General features: G+C 43.3%; 1 protein-coding gene across 3 annotated transcripts in view; it reads left to right on the forward strand.

The window, feature by feature from the left end:
* The first annotated feature begins 558 nt into the window (after positions 1 to 558).
* The window catches only part of col6a3 (collagen, type VI, alpha 3), a 246465-nt gene continuing 234846 nt past the window's right edge, over positions 559 to 12177 (forward strand). For all 3 annotated transcript variants that reach the window (XM_055637667.1, XM_055637668.1, XM_055637670.1), the window contains exon 1: positions 559 to 890. The gene's annotated coding sequence lies outside the window, so the exon portion shown is untranslated. The remainder of the gene's footprint in view (positions 891 to 12177) is intronic.

Here is a 12177-nt window from a genome sequence, read left to right on the forward strand (position 1 = left end):
TTGAAGATAGACACTAAAGGGCCTGTCCCACTTGCCTGTCATTTACCTAGTTTATGCTATTTATGGTGATTTTCTAAAATGTTCCCATTTCTCGAGTGGTGCTAGCAATTGGAAAAACTGCAGATGTAATGCCCCTATTCAAAAAAAGAGATGAATGAAAAGTAGCAAGCTGCAGACCAAATTAATCTGTAGGAAAGAACTGCAGTTCTGGTTTAAATTGAAAATAGACACAAAATACAGGAGTAACTCAGCAGGACAGGCAGCATCTCTGGAGAGAAGGAATGGTTGATGTTTCGGGTCGAGACTCTTCTTCAGTCTGAAGAAGGGTCTCGACCCGAAACGTCACCCATTCCTTCTCTCCAGAGATGCTGCCTGTTCCGCTGAGTTACTCCAGCATTTTGTGTCTGCAATTCATTGAGGACATTAACATAATATGAAAACAACATCTTAGGAATATCAGGCTTATGTACATTAATCACAATTGAGTTTATTTTGACAATGGTCTGCTTTGTGTTTACAGTTGGCACCTTTTGAATTTGGGTGTAAAAATCGCGATAGTACTGATTCAAGTAATGATTTTAGGCCACAGACAAAGATTCTGATCAGGTATTGGCAGCAGTAAATCCAACACTCATGCAGTCCTTGGAAAGAGTGATGCAAGGGGAGGGACAAGCGAGCTCAATGAAATGGAATTTCATTTGTCATTTAACAGAAGAATTACATTTGCTTGGAGCAAAATCCTCCAACGGGTAGGCAGATCTTTCAGCTCATTACTTGTCTCCTCTAGGCATGAACACAAATGAGTAGTACACTGTACTGAAGAAACATCGAGTGGGAACATATACTGTAAATGACACGGACAATTCCATTCTACAAGTGCTTTCTCAGCTGTAAGTGATCATTTCATATCTTTGACTCGCCAGTAAAAATGAAACACTTCACTATGCTACGTGAAACTTATTTTTAGCTTTAAATTATGCAATGAATTGCAGTGTTGCTTTGGAATCTGTTGTTGTATTCTTTCCATAAGTTGTAGGTACTTTATTGCACCCAGCTGTAACCATTAACTCCACGAAGAAATGTTAAGGGGAAAACCATGGCATGTTTGTGATTTTCATTTAAGAGCAAACACGTTTTCTTCAGCTTTAATGTGAGGATCCTCTGATTTCACAGGTTTTGACGATTAGAATTATTCCTGGGCAGTGGGCTCTTTAACTGTGTCAGTGAAACACACACAAAAAAAGTTTGAACTGCATGCAGAAACCTAACAACATGTTTTATAAAGCTGTCCTGTCAGAGTGCTGAGGAACCATATAACCCGGCAGCCAAGGGTGCCTCTGTGAGCTGTTTGCAACAAAAGTGCAAATGTGTCTCATTACAGCCAGCAAAATGAGAACTGCAGTCCCATCAGTGTGGAGGTACGCTGCGTTGAGTTGTGGAATTCCAGCTGAAACCACAGTACAGTTGGCAATAGCATCATAGGGCTGGACAAGAAGGAAGAATAGTTGCCAGGCATGTTTCTGATGCAAGATTTCTGCCAACCCTGGAAAACACAAATATTATTGCTGGCATGAAAATAATTTTATTGAGCCATAATGCATTCCTTTGCGGGTTGTCCTAAAAAAACTTCACACAAGGAACGATTAGGCTTTGATCTCTCGTGTTAAATGTGTGCGATAATTGCAGCGGCTTGGTGGGTTCTCTTGCTGTCGAACAGAAGTGAGCGCAACTGGCAGCTAATGTTTACACCTGTTTTGCACTCCTGTCCAAAGAGGCAAGTATCTCTCTCCCCTCCTCATCATAATGTGACTTTGTGCATCCATTAGCACCATTTGGATTAGATGCTCGAGCACCACATACCATATGTGGAGCCACTCACAGCCAAATTCAGATTCACCACAGATGATCTGAAGGAAGTTATGGAGAATGTAGCCTAAATCACAGTACTTTAAATACTGTAAATGATGTGGATCCGCCATTTTAAACAGAACGATGGAGGCAAGGTTTTATTTTTGAAGTGGAGAAATTGTCGTTTTCCAAACACACATAACAGCAAGCTGGGAGAGCAGCATTTCATAAATGGCAAAGGAAACCAGATTATGACCGGTATTGTATTTGCTGATGGTCATAAGGTCATAAGTAATAGGAGCAGAATTAGGCCATTCGGCCCATCAAATCTACTTTGCCATTCAATCATTCCCTCCAAACCTCATTCTCCTGCCTTCTCCCCACAACCCCTAACACCCGCACTAATCAATTAGAGCCCATCGCTTGTGGGAATTGAATGGGTTTGGGAGCTGGAGGCAAACAGCTTGTACTGGACTGGGGTTGGAGGTAGTTCATGGTCTTGTTGCTTTGTCCCTGAAACTGCTCAAAACTCGTGCTAATTTTGGAGGCGCAAGAGACTACCAACGTTGGAATCTGGAACAAAAAAAAGCGAAACTGGCTATTGGCACATTGGCCTTCGTCAGTCAGTAGTATTGAGTATGGAAGTTGGGAAAATCTATCTATCTATCTCTGCCTTGAAAATATCCATTGACATACCCCACAGCCATCTGTGGCAAAGAATTCGACAGATTCACCACCCTGATGTTGATCTGAGGGAATGTGTTCAGTGAAAAGGGAATTTCCATTTGACACCAAAGTTGTGTGTGTCTATTCCGCAGCTCACCTTGCAGTTGCAATGTGGGTATGTAAAATCTCACCCAATAGATGGTTCTTCCAGCAATGTAAAAACATTGCACATACACCTTCAAGCCCTGGATCATCACATCATTAATCATTTCCCTGCTCATAATGGTGGCAAGATCTATTTGAGAAAAAAACATTTCCTTATTTCTTAAGCACATGAGCGCCATCTACACTTGTTGTCTGCCAACACACACTGGGGTGCAGACATAAGTACATTAGATTTTCAAAGTCAAGGACAAGATAAAAATGAGTATGGTGGCAGCTTGTAACAAGTAAGCATAAACAAGAATTCATTGTGAAAGCAGTTGGATATTCTTTTTCCCACTATTTCTTTAAAGAGGTTTCATATTATTTTTCTTTCAGGCGCTGATTGAATTGTCGATCCTTTTCCAATGTTTGTGTTTATTCCCTTTTATTGGGAGTCACATAGTCATAGAGTGATACAGAATGGAAACAGGCTCTACGGACCAACTTGCTTGCACCGGCCAACATGTCTCAGCTACACTAGTCCCGCCTGCCTGCGTTTGGCCCAAATCCCTCCAAACCTGTCCTATCCATGTACTTGTCTAACTGTTTCTTGAACGTTGGGATAGTCCCTGCTTCAACTAGCTCCTCTGGCAGCTCGTTCCATACACCCACCAACCTTTGTGCGAAAAAGGTACTTCAGATTCCTATTAAATCGTTTCCCTTGCACCTTAAACCTATATATTCCGGGCAAGGGTCTCTGTGCATCTACCCGATCTATTCATAGAAACATAGAAACATAGAAACATAGAAAATAGGTGCAGGAGGAGGACATTCGGCCCTTCGAGCCAGCACCGCCATTCATTGTGATCATGGCTGATCGTCCCCTATCAATAACCCGTGCCTGCCTTCTCCCCATATCCCTTGACTCCACTAGCCCCTAGAGCTCTATCTAACTCTCTTAAATCCATCCAGTGACTTGGCCTCCACGGCCCTCTGTGGCAGGGAATTTCATAAATTCACAACTCTCTGGGTGAAAAAGTTTTTTCTCACCTCAGTCTTAAATGGCCTCCCCTTTATTCTACTGTGGCGGTGGAAAGGTGATATACTGATTACTGTGGCCCCTGGTTCTGGACTCACCCAACATTGGGAACATTTTTCCTGCATCTAGCTTGTCCAGTCCTTTTATAATTTTAAATGTTTCTATAAGATCTCCACTCATCCTCCTGCGCTCCAAGGAATAGAGTCCCAGCCTGCTCAACTTCTCCCTATAGCTCAGGCCCTCTATTCCTGGCAACGTCCTCGTAAATCTTCTCTGTACCCGTCGCAGCTTCTTGCAATTGCTTAGAGTTGCATTGCAACAAAACATATTGTTAATTTATCCGACTGGACCTTTTTTTCCATGAGGCGAGGCAAAGCTTGTTAGCATTTGAACTTTATGAATTGCAGCATTGGCACGTCATTGTAAAATCCCAGTTCAACCCTGTTTGGGTCATTTTTGAGCAAAAGTTCTTCATTTGGCACAATCTGGGAAAACGTCTCATTAACTGAAATTTATTGCTGTTCACCGTTTTCGTCTAAAATTAATATCTTTATTTGGCCTAAGGATTTGATTATTTTCCAATCGTGTTGAGTCCTCTTCTGTTCTTTCTTAGTCATAGAGTCATGGGGTGATACAGTGTGGAAACAGGCCCTTTGGCCCAATGCCTACAATGACGAACTTGTCCCAGCTACACTAGTCCCACATGCTTGTATTTGGTCCATATCCCTCCAAATCTGTTCTATCCATGTACCTGCCTCACTATTTCTCAAACATTGGGATAGTCCCATTCTCAGCCACCTCCTCTGCCAGCTTATTCCATACACCCACCACCCTTTGTGTGAAAACGTTACCTCTCGGATTCCTATTCAATCTTTTCCCCTTCACCTTGAACCTATGTCCTCTGGTCCTCGATTCACCTACTCTGGGCAAGAGACTCAGTGCTTCTACCCGATCTATTCCTCTCATGGAACATTGGAAAATGTTGCTGGGAGTTTGATCTGATGGCTGTACGGTCAAAGCAATGAGTTCTGTCAGTATCTTTATTGTTGCTAATATACGGTCATATAAGTCCGTGTGGTCAGAATATATCTGAGCGTGGTTAGAAGATGTCTAGCAATCTGTGTAGGTATATAATTTAAGTCCATGAAGTGAAGCCCAGACTACATTTGTCTTTGATTCTTTTTATAATTGGACTAAGACCTTGTTTACTAGACCAGTGTGATGTGCAAAATAAATCCTTAAATATTGGAGTATATTAAAAGCAAGATCACCAAAAGTCAGTGAGGAAGAAGAGAATGTTAAGAACATACACACTAGAGGGCCAGTGTATTCGATGGTTCAAAGGTTCAAAGGTTAGTTTATTGTCACATGTTCTAATTAAGGTTCAGTGAAACTCAAATACTTGCCATATAGGCGCCTTGCCTATATTCCTGTTGTCTTCACTAAATAATATAGGCAAGGAACAATATGATCTATCCCATGGGAAATAAGAAGATTTAGGTAAAGTTAGAGCTTCAAGGTTAATAAAACAAAGCACTTTCAGTAGCTATTGGGGCTTGGATGGAGTGGACGTGCAGAGGATGTTTCCACTGGTGGGAGAGTCTAGGATCAGAATTAAAGGATGTTTCTTTAGGAAGGAAATGTGGAGAAATGTCTTTCAAGGAACCATGCATCTCCACTCCTAGATCTCTCTGCTCTACAACACTTCCCAGAGGCCTGCCATTCACTGTGTAGGTCCTGCCCATGTTAGACTTCCCAAAATTCACCACCTCACATTTCTCTATTAAATTCCATCAACCATTCCTTAGCCCCCTGGCCAATCGATCAAGATCCTGCTACATGAACAAAAGTCAAAGTGAAATTTACTTGTCACATGCATCCGAAGATGCAGTGAAATGAATTTGCCAGCAGCGATACACTTAAAAAAAGAACACACAATACACAATAGTATTTAACACAAACATCCACCACAGTATGCACAGTGGCTTAGCGGTAGAGGTGTTGCCTTACACCACCAGAGACCCGGGTTCGATTCTGACTACTGGTGCTTGTCTGTATGGAGTTTGCATGTGACCGCATGTGTTTCAGGTGAAGCCTGTACAATTGCAACAAATACTCCACAGCATTCTTCACTGTGATGGAAGGCAACAGACTTCAGTCAGTCCTTTGTTCACCAGTGGTTGGGGCCATGAACCCTCCATAGTCGCTACTATAGACAGCCCGATGTACAGACCCTCTCGTCGGGATGATCTAAACTCCGATGTCGGGATGGCCGAACACAGTCCGCGGCTTGGAATGCCCGAATCGGCACTTTCCTACCGGAGACCGCGGCTCCAGGATGCTATAGGCCGCGGGCTGGCAGTCGGAGCTTTTTTCTGGCGATCCCCGGCAAGGGATCCCAGACTCCAGATGGTAAGTCAACACCATGCCCGTGGCTAGAAGCTCCGCAGGCCACAGCCCCATGATGCAAAAGTCACCAGGCCAGCGATCGGAGCACTCCTTTCTGGCGACCCCTGGCAAAGGTTCGCCCTCGCTCCACGATAGAAAATTCCATGCTGTACCCGCTGCTGAAGCTCTAGGCCCGAATCCGGGAAAGGCCGCTCCAATCCAAGTTGTTAGGCCACATGAGGAGAGGTGGAGAAGCAACATGGAAAAAGTCGCCACTCCATCGAGGGTGACTGAAGAACGGCTTCCTCCTTGTCCCCCCCACCACCCTGACACACACCGAGAAACACCGAGAAACACTTAGACAAAAAAAAGGTCGAACACACTGCTGGCAGGGCAGCCGACTTGCAGCGCCCCCAACCATTTGATGAAACTAGCAAGATGACAAGGGTGGGAAAGGAATGGAGAGAGGAGGAATGCAAGGGTCACTTGAAATGTACTGTTAGTACCCTTTTATTATCACCTTTCCACCACCAACAATGGACCATTGTGGGTTCCACCTTTCCTGAGTCATCAGTGCCGGCTCTGATTTGTTCTGTACCTTTTCATACTTCATGTTTCCTCTCCCCTGACTCTCAGTCTGAACAAGGGTATCGACCCGAAACGTCACCTATTCCTTTTCAATGTAAAGGTGCTATCCCACTGTGGCGACATAATTGGCGAGTTTAAGAGAGTTTGGACAAATGTCATGTTGAAGACCTCCATCAACTATGTAGAAGACTTGCTTCGACCTCCTTTGATTATGTTGAAGACCAGCTTTGACCAGCTTCGACTAGCTTCGGGAAAATTGGACACCGAATAGTGGAGAGTGAAGACGACTTCTTTCGATCTCCTTCGACCTCCCTTCGACTATGTTGAAGACTATCTACGACTACCTTCGACTACCTTTGATTACCTTCGACTATCCTCGATTACCTACGAATAACATGCCAACCTACTACGACCTACTTCGACTAAATCTACGAGTAAATAAATATCGATTTTTTCCGTGGCGACCTTTTTTTACTCGCGGGCATTTTTCAACATGTTGCAAAATACGCCGCGACCTAGCTGAGGCCTTGGGCACACGTGGGGGCTACTCTCGAGCATGAAGCAGATTTATAAAGACCTCCTAAGACCTCGTGTCGACCATGCTGCTGAGTATGAGTCGCGGGCAAACTCGTCTGAACTCACGGAATAGGTCGCCGCCATGGGCCAGCCCCTGAATGCTGATGGAATGAATGCTGCATTGTCATCTTTTTGATAACATCAACAGTCCTTCATGTGAATGCAAAGATATTCTGTGGCAATATTTTGACAACGTGCAGACAAAAATTCATCATTATACAAGAAAATGTTACCACACAACAAACATCATCATAAAGCCATTAATGGCTTTATCTTGCACTAAACGTTATTCGCTTATCATGTATCAATGCACAGTGACTGGCACGATTGTAATCATGTGTTGCCTTTCTGCTGACAGGTTAGCACGCAACAAAAGCTTTTCACTGGACATGGGCGCAAGTGACAATAAACTAAGCTGAACTAAACCCTAAAAAGGAAACAAATTATCTAGTCATTATTGGAAACATATTTGTGCTACTTTGCAGTGAACAATGGTTATGGTGTGGGTGATCACATGCCTGAAACCTTTGTTCCTTGTACTGATGCCAAGACTTTCCTTTCCTTCACATTAGCAGCTTCCTCGGTATGGGTAATGGGAGAAGTCTTGATGCATAGAATTGGGACAACTCAGGCCTGATTTATACTCCACATGACAATAAGGACAGTACAATCCCTGTAGAGTGGAACATGAACTTTATTTCATAATTCTTAACATAGAAATATATTGTTTGGCCGTCAAATCCGACTTTACAGAACACGTGCTCATCCATATCAGATGTATGGTGTTCCTTGTTTAAAGTGCATCAGAATGCGGGGCAGTGGAGACAATGAGATCGAGTAGATGCACAGAGTCTCTTGCCCGGAGTAGGGAAATCGAGGACCAGGGTTCAAGGCGGAGGGGAAATGATTTAATAGGAATCCGAGGGGTAACTTTCTCACACAAAGGATGGCAGGTGTCTGGAACAAGCTGCCAGAGGAGATCGTTGAGGCAGGGACAATCCCAACATTTACGAAACAGTTTGACAGGTCCATGGATAGGACAGGTTTGGAGGGATATAGGTCAAATGCGGGTAGGTGGGACTAGTGTACCAGTCTTGTACCAGTACCAGGTCTCGTACCAGTAGGATGAGGAACAGCTTCTACAATAATACCATCACATTGCTGAACTCGGAGTCCCACCGATAGACTTTTCCAGTTTCTCCGTCAACATTGTTCAATTATTGTATGATTATTCTGTATTTTTATTTTTATTTCTAAATTGCACTATACTACGGACTGACGTCAAACTGCATTTCGTTGTACCCATACTCGTATTTGTGCAATGACATTAAAGTTGAATTGAATTGAATTGAATTGATTTGTAGCTGGGACATGTTGGGCCAAAGGGCCTGTTTCCACGCTGTGACTCCATCATGAATAGAATGACTCATTGTTAAACAAATGAAAATAGTTGACGCTGCAAAGTTAAATAATTGTGTGAATGATTGATGTTCAAATATAAATTTCATTTGGAAGTTGGCCCCCATCTGATGACTAATTAGCTGAAAGAGAATTTATGATGGCTTATTGGCAGTGGGTATTTATTTTACATTATTACTTGTCAGATGGAAATATATGAATGGATCAAATGCAGCAGCATGCAGTTTTAAAATCTACATGCAGTAAATGGGCCGAATGTAGAATGTCCGTGAGTGTCACTACATCTTACAAACATACCACTTGGAAGAAATTGTAGCAGTGCTATAATTTGTTTTATGGGAAAAGCAAAATCAAAATAATTTAGCAGAAATTTGCCTAAGGATACATGAAAATTGACAATGTTTCCACCAGTCAAAAAGGTTCTGACTGCCTTCCGTAACTAACTATGCCGCTCATGATTTTATATACTTCGTTTAGTTGAGAGATACAGTGTTGAAACAGGGCCTTCAGGCCACTGAGTCCGCACCGACCAGCGATCCCCGTGCATTAACACTATTCTACACCCACTAGGGCCAATTTACATTTATACCAAGCCAATTAACTTACAAACCTGTACATCTTTGGAGTGTGGGAGGAAACCGAAGATCTTGGAGAAAACCCACACAGGTCACGGGGAGAACGTACAAATTCCGTACAGACAGCACCCATGCACCCATAGTCAGGATTGAACCCGGGTCTCTGGCGCCGCAAGCGCTGTAAGGCAGCAACTCTACCGTTGCGCCACCATACCACCCTTCAACCAAGTCTTCCCTCAACCCTCAACTCGCCAGAAAAACAATCCAAGTTTGTTCCAGCTCTCCTCATACCTAATATCCATTAATCCAGGCAGCATTCAGGTAAACCTCTTCTGTACCCTCTTTAAATCTTCCACATCCTTCTTCTAATGGGGCAGCCAGAAATTCACATATCTGAATGTGCCCAAACCAACTTTGATGAAGCTGCCACGTGCATTCCTGACACTTATACCCCATGCCCCAACTTCTTTACCACTTTATCTACTTGTTTTGCCACCTCAGGTAACTATGGAGTTGGACGCAAGATGCATCTGCACATCAATGCTGCGAAGGGTCTTGCTATTAACCGTATAGTTTCCCCTTACTTCAATTCCCTAAGTGCAACACCTCACACTTGCTGGAATTAAACTCCATGCCATTTCTCTACCCATAGGAAGTCCATCAAAGGATATAGAGGGGTATAATAGGAGATCGACACAAAATGCTGAAGTAACTCAGCAGGACAGGCAGCATCTCTGGAGAGAAGGAATGGGTTGATGTTTTGGGTCGAGACCCTTCTTCAGACTGGAAGCTGGGTATTCAAACTTAGTCTTAGGCAAAGTTTCATGAGATTTTATAAATGCAAATAATCAGTGCCAAAAGAACCAATTCATAAGTTCATGTCATCAGAGCAGAATTAGGCCAATCGTCCCATCAACTCAACTCTCTCATTCAATCACAGCAGATCTATCTCTTCCTCTTAATCTCATTCTCCAGCCTTCTCCCCATAACCCCAGGCACTCAGACTAAACAAGAATCTATCTTTATCTGCCTTAAGAATATCATTGACTTGGCCTCCTCATCCTTCTGTGGCAAAGAATTCCACTGATTCACCACCCTCTGCCTAAAGAAATTCCTCTTGATCTCCTTCCTAAAGGAACATCCTTTAATTCTGAGGCCATGACCTCTGGTCCTTGATTCTCCCACTAATTGTAATACACCCATATTTCTAAAAGTCTGATCTTGACTGCTTTTAGCTCGCTGTGGCGTGATTTCTGAGAAAACGCCGCCACCTACGGGCGTCATTTTTGGCCACCTCGCTCAGAGCCCCCCTCCGCCTTCCTGGACCGGAGGGTTTTTCCCGTCGATGAGAAATCAGAGAAATATTAATGTTTTTTTTAAATTGCCATTCTCTCTGCTGCCACAGCTGGTGGGAGGGGGGAGGGACTATAAAACCCGGAAGTGGTGTGCCTCACTCAGTCTCTGCAAGATGGAGGAACCAAGACGGTCACGTCTCTCTGAGCTCTGAATAACACTGAACACATGTCTATTCAACTGTGAGTGCACTTAATGTGGTTTGAAAATGAAAATATGGTTGGTTTGAAGTAAAAATGCACTGCTAATGAAGTAAAAATGCACTGCTAATGAAGTAAAAATGCACTGCTAATGGTTGATTGGGTTGAAGTAAAAATGCACTGCTAATGGTTGATTGGGTTGGTTGTTTGGGTTGAAGTAAAAATACACTGCTAAATGGTTGTCAGTGTTTAAAAATGGTTGTATGGGTTGAAGTAAAATGCACTGCTAATGGTTGTCAGTGTTTAAAAAATGTTGAGAATCCTGTCAATCACACCATGAAGGCCACACCTTTTCTGGTGGAAGGGGGAGGGATTATAAAACCCAGAAGTGTGGGTGTGGCTCAGTCTCTGTATGATGGGGGACGGAGAAGTCACACCTTTGTCTGAGCTGTGAATCAACTGAACACTCTGAATGTCTACTGAACTGTGTGTGGTGTTTTGTGTGGTTTTATGGTGGTTTCACCTTGCTTGAAATGGTATGAATCTGCATTTGAATGTGGTGTTGTTGCACCCTGCATGAAATGGTATGAAACTGCATTTGAATTTGGTGGCCTTGCACCCTCCTTGAAGTGGTTGGAAACTGCACTTGCATTTGGTGGCCTTGCACCCTGCTTGAAATGGTAGAGAAATGGATTTGAATTTGGTGGCCTTGCACTCTGCTTGAAATGGAATTTCAAGGAATGGCCGTGTCAACTGCCAGCCCACCAGCCGTGAGTGAGCTGCCAGCACATCAGGCTTGAGGAACTGAGCTGCCACCCCAAGAATCCATTTGGCCCACAATGTCCATACTAGCCCTCTGGAGACCAGTAGTCACTGCAGCCAACAACACCCATACCAGCTCTCCAGAAAGCCCCCCCCCCCACTGGCCACCAATATTGGAATTGGTGGAGAGGTGGAATATTCCGTCGGGGGACCAGCCCTCCTGTGTGAACATGGGACCCAACGGGTCCCACTTAGTCTAGTTTATCTTATACTTTCTTTGTGACAATCCACAAAATTTGCTTCTCTGTAATACTAATCCTGTTATCAACATCAATAAAACAGATTTGATAGTCATATTCATATTGCTGCCTGTGGAAGCTTGTGGAAGTATGTGAATTGACTGCATATTTTCCACATTAATCTGTAACCACTAAAAAAAATATTTAAAATTTGAAACATATGACAGATTTTGACAAGCTAAAACAGTTGAGTTCCTTAAAGAATTCAGAGGGCACAGAAGATAATCTGAGTGAAATTACGAGGGCAAAAGTAATTTTGGCAATAAAGCTTAAATAAAATCCAGAATTATTCTGTTTTGGGATCAAGAGGGTAATGAAAGAGAGGGTAGGGACCAAATATGTCATTTTTGTGTGGAGCCAGAGGATGTGGACAAGGTCAT

The sequence above is a fragment of the Leucoraja erinacea genome, chromosome 7 (assembly GCF_028641065.1).
Source record: "Leucoraja erinacea ecotype New England chromosome 7, Leri_hhj_1, whole genome shotgun sequence".
Taxonomy (NCBI): domain Eukaryota; kingdom Metazoa; phylum Chordata; class Chondrichthyes; order Rajiformes; family Rajidae; genus Leucoraja; species Leucoraja erinaceus.